This window comes from Neovison vison, chromosome 7 (genome assembly GCF_020171115.1).
Source record: "Neovison vison isolate M4711 chromosome 7, ASM_NN_V1, whole genome shotgun sequence".
NCBI classification, from domain to species: Eukaryota; Metazoa; Chordata; class Mammalia; order Carnivora; family Mustelidae; genus Neogale; species Neogale vison.
In genome coordinates this window covers 94,590,814-94,600,677 of record NC_058097.1, presented here as the reverse complement: position 1 = coordinate 94,600,677, position 9,864 = coordinate 94,590,814, and positions in this window count along the sequence as shown.

The window sequence follows — 9,864 nt, the reverse complement described above, 5'->3', positions numbered from 1 at the left end:
CTAACGCCCCTTGTCCTCCATGCTATTGGTTATGCTCCACAAATGAGTGAAACCATATGATAATTGACTCTCTCTGCTTGACTGATTTCACTCAGCATAATCTCTTCCAGTCCTGTCCATGTTGCTACAAAAGTTGGATATTCGTCCTTTCTGATGGAGGCATAATACTCCATAGTGTATATGGACCACATCTTCCTTATCCATTCATCCGTTGAAGGGCATCTTGGTTCTTTCCATAGTTTGGCGACTGTGGCCATTGCTGCTATTGCTGCTATAAACATTGGGGTACAGATGGCCCTTCTTTTCACGACATCTGTATCTTTGGGGTAAATACCCAGGAGTGCAATTGCAGGGTCATAGGGAAGCTCTATTTTTAATTTCTTGAGGAATCTCCACACTGTTCTCCAAAGAGGCTGCACCAACTTGCATTCCCACCAACAGTGTAAGAGGGTTCCCCTTTCTCCACATCCTCTCCAACACATGTTGTTTCCTGTTTTGTTAATTTTGGCCATTCTAACTGGTGTAAGGTGATATCTCAATGTGGTTTTAATTTGAATCTCCCTGAGGGCTAATGATGATGAGCATTTTTTCATGTGTCTGATAGCCATTTGTATTTCTTGATTGGAGAAGTGTCTGTTCATATCTTCTGCCCATTTTTTGATGTGTTTGTCTGTTTCGTGTGGGTTGAGTTTGAGGAGTTCATTATAGATCCTGGATATCAACCTTTTGTCTGTACTGTCATTTGCAAATATCTTCTCCCATTCCGTGGGTTGCCTCTTTGTTTTTTTGACTGTTTCCTTTGCTGTGCAGAAGCTTTTGATTTTGATGAAGTCCCAGAAGTCTATTTTCGCTTTTGTTTCCTTTGCCTTTGGAGACGTATCTTGAAAGAAGTTGCTGTGGCTGATATCGAAGAGATTACTGCCTATGTTCTCCTCTAAGATTCTGATAGATTCCTGTCTCACGTTGAGGTCTTTTATCCATTTTGAGTTGATCTTTGTGTACGGTGTAAGAGAATGGTCGAGTTTCATTCTTCTACATATAGCTGTCCAGCTTTCCCAGCACCATTTATTGAAGAGACTGTCTTTTTTCCACTGTATATTTTTTCCTGTTTTGTCGAAGATTAATTGACCATAGAGTTGAGGGTCCATATCAGGGCTCTCTACTCTGTTCCACTGGTCTATGTGTCTGTTTTTATGCCAGTACCATGCTGTCTTGGTGATCACAGCTTTGTAATAAAGCTTGAAATCAGGTAAGGTGATGCCGCCAGCTTTATTTTTGTTTTTCAACGTTTCCTTAGCGATTCGGGGTCTCTTCTGATTCCATACAAATTTTTGGATTATTTGCTCCAGCTCTTTGAAGAATGCCGGTGGAATTTTGATCGGAATGGCATTAAAAGTATAGATTGCTCTAGGCAGTATAGACATTTTAACAATGTTTATTCTTCCGATCCAAGAGATTGAAGAAAACTGATGGTATTTTGATAGGGACTGCATTTAATGTGTAGATTGCTTTAGGGAGCATAGACATTTTCATAATATTTGTTCTTCTAATCCATGAGCATGGAATTTTTTTCATTTTTTGTGTCTTCTTCAATTTCTTTCATGAGTACGTTATAGTTTTCTGAGTACAGATTCTTTGCCTCTTTGCTTAGGTTTATTCCTAGGTATCTTATGGTTTGGGGTACAATTGAAAATGGAATCAACTCCTTAATTTCTCTTTTTCCTGTCTTGTTGTTGGTGTATAGAAATGCAACTGATTTCTATGCATTGATTTTATATCCTGAGACTTTACTGAATTCTTGTATGAGTTCTAGCAGTTTTGGAGTGGAGTCTTTTGGGTTTTTCACATAAAGTATCATATCCTCTGCAAAGAGTCAGAGTTTGACTGCTTCTTTGTCAATTAGGATGCATTTTATTTCTTTTTTTTTGTCCGATTATTGAGGCTAGGGCTTCTAGTACTATGCTGAATAGCAGTGATGATAGTGGATATCCCTGCTGTGTCCCTGACCTTAGGGGGAAAGCTCTGTTTTTCCCCACTGAGAATAATATTTGCTGTGGGGTTTTCATAAATGGCTTTGATGATATTGAGGCATGTAGCCTCTATCCCTACACTTTGAAGACTTTTAAATTTTAGTAATTATTTGTATTAACATATAATGTATTCTTTGCCCTAGGGGTAGAGGTCTGTGAAGAGTTTTGATCAAAAAAGGATGCTGTACTGGGCGCCTGGGTGGCTCAGTGGGTTAAGCCGCTGCCTTCGGCTCGGGTCATGATCTCAGGGTCCTGGGATCGAGTCCCGCATCGGGCTCTCTGCTCGGCGGGGAGCCTGCTTCCTCCTCTCTCTCTCTGCCTGCCTCTCTGCCTATTTGTGATCTCTCTCTGTCAAATAAATAAATAAATAAAAATATTAAAAAAAAAAAGGATGCTGTACTTTGGCAAATGCTTTTTAAGCATCTATTGAGAGTATCATGGTTCTTAGTTTTTCTTTTATTAATGTGTTGTATCACATTGATTGATTTGCGGATGTTGAACCAACCTTGCAGTCCAGGAATAAATCCCACTTGGCTGTGGTGAATAATCCTTTTAATGTACTTTTGGATCCTATTGGCTAGTGTTTTGGTGAGAATTTTCGCATCTGTGTTCATCAAGGATATTGGTCTGTAATCTCCTTTTTGGTGGGGTCTTTGTCTGGTTTTGGGATCAAGGTAATGCAGTCCTCCTAAAATGAGTTTGGAAGTTTTCCTTCCGTTTCTATTTTTTGGAGCAGTTTCTGGAGAATGGGTATTAATTCTTCTTTAAATGTTTGGTAGAATTCCCCTGGGAAGTTGTTTGGCCCTGGACTCTTGTTTGTTGGGAGATTTCTGATGACTGCTTCAATTGCCTTACTGGTTATGGGTCTTTTCAGGTTTTTTATCTCTTCCTGGTTCAGTTTTGGTAGTTTATGCTTCTCTAGGAATGCATCCATCTTTTCCAAATTGTCAAATTTGCTGGTGTATAGTTGCCCAGAATATGTTCTTATAATTGTTTGTCTTTGGTGTTGGTTGTGATCTCTCCTCTTTCTTTCATGATTTTATTAATTTGGGTCCTTTCTCTTTTCTTTTTGATAAGTCTGGCCAGGGGTTTATCAATCTTATTAATTCTTTTAAAGAACCAGCTCCTAGTTTCATTGATTTTTTTCTATTGTTTTTTGGTTTGTTTCTATTTCATTGATTTCTGCTCTGATCTTTATTATTTCTCTTCTATTGCTGGGTTTAGGCTTTCTTTGCTGTTCTTTCTCCAGCTCCTTTAGGTGTGGGTTAGGTTGTGTATTTGAGACCCTTGTTTCTTGAGAAAGGCTTGTATCACTATGTACTTTCCTCTCACAACTGCCTTTGCTGTGTTCCAAAGATTTTGAACAGTTGTGTTTTCATTTTTCATTTGTTTCCATGAATTTTTAAAAATTCTTCTTTAATTTTCTGGTTGATCCATTCATTCTTTAGTAGAATGCTCTTTAGCCACCACATATTTGTGTTCTTTCCAACTTTCTTCTTGTGACTGTGTTCTAGTTTCAAAGCACTGTGGTCTGAAAATATGCAGGGAATGATTCCAGTCTTTTGGTACCAGTTGAGACCTGATTTGTGATCCAGGATGTGATCTATTCTGGAGAATGTTCCATGGGCACTAGAGAAGAATGTGTATTCTGTTGCTTTGGGATGGAATGTTCTGATTATATCTGTGATGTCCATCTGGTCCAGTGTGTCATTTAAAGCCTTTATTTCCTTTTTGATCTTTTGCTTAGATGATCTGCCCATTTCAGTGAGGGGGATGTTAGAGTCCCCTACTATTCTATTATTGTCCATGTGTATTTCTTTGATTTTGTTATTAATTGGTTTATATAGTTGGCTGCTCCCATATTAGGGTCATAGATATTTAAAATTATTAGATCTTCTTATTGGATAGGTCCTTTAAGTATGATACAGTGTCCTTCCTCATCTCTTATAATAGTTTTTGGCTTCAAATCTAATTTATCTGATATAAGGATTGCCACCCCAGCTTTCTTTTGATGTCCATTAGCATGGTAAATTGTTTTCTACCCCCTCACTTAAAATATGGAGGTGTCTTTGGGTCCAAAATGAGTTTCTTGTAGACAGCATATTGATGGGTTTTGGTTTTTTATCCATTCTGTATACCCTGTGTCTTTTATTGGGGTATTTAGCTCATTTACATTCAGAGTAGCTATTGAAGGATATGACTTTAGTGCCATTGTGTTGCCTATAAAGTGACTGGTACTGTATATTGTCTCTGTTCCTTTCTGGTCTATTACTTTTTAGGCTCTCTCTTTGCTTAGAGAACCCCTTTCAATATTTACTGTAGGGCTGGTTTAGTGTTTGCAAATTCTTTTGTTTTTTCTTTGCCCTGGAAGCTTTTCATCTTTCCTTCTATTTTCTTTTTTTTTTAATTAATTTATTTCTTTTCAGAAAAACAGTATTCATTATTTTTTCACCACACCCAGTGCTCCATGCAATCCATGCCCTCTATAATACCCACCACCTGGTACCCCAACCTCCCACCCCCCAACCACTTCAAACCCTTCAGATTGTTTTTCAGAGTCCATAGTCTCTCATGATTCGCCTCCCCTTCCAATTTACCCCAACTCCCTTCTCCTCTCTAACACTCTTTGTCCTCCATGATATTTGTTATGCTCCATAAATAAGTGAAACCATATGATAATTGACTCTCTCTGCTTGAGTTATTTCACTCAGCATAATCTCTTCCAGTCCCGTCCATGTTGCTACAAAAGTTGGGTATTCATCCTTTCTGATGGAGGCATAATACTCCATAGTGTATATGGACCACATCTTCCTTATCCATTCATCTGTTGAAGGGCATCTGGGTTTTTTCCATAGTTTGGCGACCATGGTCATTGCTGCTATAAACATTGGGGTACAGATGGCCCTTCTTTTCACTACATCTGTATCTTTGGGGTAAATACCCAGAAGTGCAATTGCAGGGTCATAGGGAAGTTCTATTTTTAATTTCTTGAGGAATCTCCACACTGTTCTCCAAAGAGGCTGCACCAACTTGCATTCCCACCAACAGTGTAAGAGGGTTCCCCTTTCTCCACATCCTCTCCAACACATGTTGTTTCCTGTTTTGTTAATTTTGGCCATTCTAACTGGTGTAAGGTGATATCTCAATGTGGTTTTAATTTGAATCTCCCTGAGGGCTAGTGATGATGAACTGATTTCAAACTTTATTACAAAGTTGTGATCACCAAGACAGCATGGTACTGGCATAAAAACAGACACATAGACCAGTGGAACAGAGTGGAGAGCCCAGATATGGACCCTCAACTCTATGGTCAATTAATCTTTGACAAAACAGGAAAAAATATACAGTGGGAAAAAGACAGTCTCTTCAATAAATGGTGCTGGGAAAACTGGGCAGCTATATGTAGAAGAATGAAACTCGGCCATTCTCTTACACCGTACACAAAGATCAACTCAAAATGGATAAAAGACCTCAACGTGAGACAGGAATCCTTCAGAATCCTAGAGGAGAACATAGGCAGTAATCTCTTTGATAACAGCCACAGCAACTTCTTTCAAGATATGTCTCCAAAGGCAAAGGAAACAAAAGCAAAAATAAACTTTTGGGACTTCACCAAAATCAAAAGCACTGCACAGCAAAGGAAACAGTCCAAAAAACAAAGAGGCAACCCATGGAATGGTAGAAGATATTTGCAAATGACAGTACAGACAAAAGGTTGATATCCAGGATCTATAATGAACTCCTCAAACTCAACACACACGAAACAGGCAAACATATCAAAAAATGGGAAGAAGATATGAACAGACACTTCTCCAATCAAGACATACAAATGGCTATCAGACACATGAAAAAATGTTCCTTCTATTTTCAATGATAGCCTAGCTGGATATAGTATTCTTGGCTGCATATTTTTCTCATTTAATGCTTTGAATATATCATGCCAGGTCTTTCTGGCCTGCCAAGTCTCTGTGGATAAGTTTGCTGCCAATCTAATATTTCTACCATTGTATGTCACAGACTTCTTGTCCCGAGCTGCTTTTAGGATTTTCTCTTTGTCACTAGGACTTGTAAGTCTTAGTATTAGATGATGTGGTGTGGAACTATTTTTATTGATTCTGAGGGGATTCTCTGTGCGTCCTGGATTTTGATGCATGTTCCCTTTGCCATATTAGGGAAATTCTCTACTATATTTCGCTCCAATATACCTTCTGTTCATCTCTCTCTCTTCTTCTTCTGGACTCCCAATTATTCTAATATTGTTTTGTCTTATGGTGTCACTTATCTCTCGAAGTCTTCCCTTGTGGTCCAGTAGTTGTTTATCTCTCTTTTGTTCAGATTCTTTACTCTCTATCATTTGGTCTTCTATATCACTAATTCTTTCTTTTGCCTCATTTATCCTACCAGTAAGAGCCTCCATTTTTTTTATTGTACCTCATTAATAGCTTTTTTTTAATTTCAACTTGGTTATATTTTAGTTCTTTTATTTCTCCAGAAAGGGATTTTATTTCTCCAGAGAACATTTCTCTAGTATCTTCCATGACTTTTTTGAGCCCAGCTAGCACCTTGAGAATTGTCATTCTGAACTCTAGTTCTGACATACTACCAATGTCTGTATTGATTAGGTCCCTAGTTGTTGGTACTGCCTCTTGCACTTCTTTTGTGGTGAGTTTTCTGCCTTGTCATTTTATCCAGATAAGAATATATAAACGAGAGAATAAAATACTAAAAGGGTGGCAAAGACCTCAGAAAAATGTATGCTAACCAAATCAGAAGAGATCCAAAACTGGGGGGAGAAGAAAGGGGGAAAAAGAAATTTTTTTCAAAATTAAATAAATAAATAAAGATATATAATTTTATATATATATATGTGTGTGTGTGTGTGTGTGTGTGTGTGTGTGTATCAGACTGGTGAATAGAACAGAGCCACCCACTTGGTTTATATATATACATTTTGTAATTTTGTATCTATATAAGTTTTGTGTATGTACATTTTGTAATTTTGTATCTATATGTGTGTGTATCTTATATTTTGTATCTATATATAGATACAAAATAAGGGTAAACATGATGAACAGATGGAATAGGACTGTATAGATGAAAATTTTTTTAAAATTCTATAAAAGGAATTGATAAGATAAGTTGGTTGGGAAAAAAAAAGAGGAGAGAATGTGCTCAGGCTGGAGACTAGAACAAAGCAATGTGCTAGATTAGGGTATATTTTGATCTATTAGAAGAAATTGTATACCAAAATGTTTTATAAAAATAAAATCTATATGTTTACAAAAAATAAGGTTAACTACAATGAAGATATAAAATAGGACTATAACAATGAAGGTTTAAAAAGATTTTTTAGAAAGGTATTGTTATGATAAACTAGTTTAAAAAAAGTTAAAAGAGGAAAGGATGAAAAGTTTAAAAAATAGAATAAGAAAAAAATAAAATTAAAAAAAATTTAACTTTGTAAGACTAAAGGATCATGGGGGAAAAGACATGAATTCTATGTGTTGCTTTCCCCTAGCTCTGGAGCTCCTCTGTTCTCCTTGATCGCTGAGCTTGGTCTTGGCTTGATGTTCTTGCTGATCTTCTGCTGGAGGGTCCTGTTGTAGTGACTCTCAAGTGTCTTTTTGCCCGAGGTGGAATCACACCACCCTTACCAGGGACCTGGCTAAGTAATCTGCTCAGTCTGCTCTTGGTAGCTTTTGTTCCCTGAATGCTTTCCATAGAGCTCTGGAGGATGGGAATGAAAATGGCGGCCACCCAGTCTTTGGCCTGGAGGAGCTGAGAGCTCAGGACCCCACTCCTCAATGCACTCTCAGAGAAAAGCAGTCATTCCCTCCTGTCTCCCTGGTCTCCAGCTGCACTCTGAGCTCACCTGCTTATGACCGATAGTTTCTATCTCTGGTGCACCACTCCGTTTGGATTCTCCAAACCTAGCAGATTCCTGCCATGCTGGAGGAAAAAGGTAAGCCTCCCCAGATCTGGCACTTGTGGGGTCCCTGCTTGAAGATCAGTGGTCCAACTGTGCCTTGGATCATGGTTTCAGGTAACCCCGAACTGAGAGCTCACTCCTCAGCTCTGTCTGCAGCCAGATTCCCTGCTCCAATACCTGGCAGCTCTGTCACATTTAGATACCCCTGGTCTTTCTGTGACCCGCAGAACCTGAGCCACACTGTCCTGGCAAGGGCTCCACCCCCACTTAACCTCTGGAGCAATGTCCCTCAGTAGAGCCAACTTCTAAAACTTCTGATTTTGTGCTCGGCTGCTCTACTGCTTGCCAGCAGCTGCCCCATTTCCTCTGCAGTCCATCTTCCCATCACTTTGGATTCACTTCTCCACACATCTTACCTTTCAGTAGTGGTTGATTTTCTGTTCTTAGAATTGCTGCTCTTCTTCTCTTCTATCTCCTGTTGAGTTTGTAGGTGTTCGGAATGGTTTGATACCTATCTAGCTGAACTCTGGGGTCTGATGTCATTTCAGTCTGCTATTCTTCTGCCATCTTGCCTCTCAGGACCTAGTCAATGTTCTCTTTCTCTTTTTTTAATTTTTTGAGAAACCTCCATGCTGTTTGCCAGAGTGGCTGTACCAGCTTGCATGCCCACCAACAGCGTAGGAGGGTTCCCCTTTCTCTACATCCTCACCAATGTCTATTGTTTCCTGACTTGTTAATTTTAGTGATTCTGACTATGTGAGTTGGCATCTCATTGTGGTTTTGATTTGTATTTCCCTGATGTTGAGTGATATTGAGCATTTTTCATGTGTCTGTTAACCATTTGTATGTCTGGAGTCAATTTATTTTACTAAAAGCTTTATCTATAGTATTTTTGATAGTTTCCTTTGCATGGAGTCCTAAAATTTGAATTAATGGAGCATAAGTATGAAAAATCTTGAGTTTCCTAGTATGTTTTTATAGTTTCCTTTAACGTAGTTCTACTCATTCACAGTCTTGCCAACAGAGAACCAACACCAAACTCTTTCTAGCACTATTAGTAATTCAAAAGGCAAAAATATTTTTAATCACTTTAATTTGCACTCATTTGATTATTAAACAACTTGGATATTTTTGTAAACTTACTACTCATTCATGTTCCATCCTCTGTGAATTCCTTTCTTCTACATGACCTTTTACCACTTACCTCTTGACTCTTAATGTTTTTCTTATTTATTTAAATGATTTTATATATAAAGTCAGAATAACACTTTGTCTCTCAAAATTGTGCCAAAGATGTTCCCCACTTGTATAGATGCATTTACCTTAAAAAAAAAAAAACACCTTCATCCAGATAACAGTTTTCATGCAGTAAAATGCACCAAATTGGAGGGCATAATTTGATGTGTTTTGAAAAACACATACATCAATGTATCCAATGAAGATCGAATATTTGCATTGCCGGAAAACCTCTCGTACATCTCTTTGCGGCAAAATCTCCATTCATCCCCAGGAAAAAAAATTTTATCTGCTTTCTGTTGTTATTGATCATATGGAATTATGTAGAATGCATGTTTTGTGTCTGGCATCAGATTTTTGAGATTCATCCATGTTGGTGCTGAGCAGTATCACATGCAAATATGTCAAAATGCATCCATTTGACCACATTGGAGTTGTTTGAGTTTGGGGTTATTATGAAAGGAGCTGTCAGGGAAGTATGTGTACGAGTCTTTCTGTTAACATCTGTTTTTATTTTTATTGGATCAGTGCCTGAAATGGAAATGATGAGTCACTTGATAAGCATACAGTTAACTTTGTCAGAAACTGCCAAATTGTTTTCCAAGCTGGTTGTAACTTTTAACATTCCAGCCAGCAAAGGATGAAGGTTCCAGTGATCCTGCACATGTA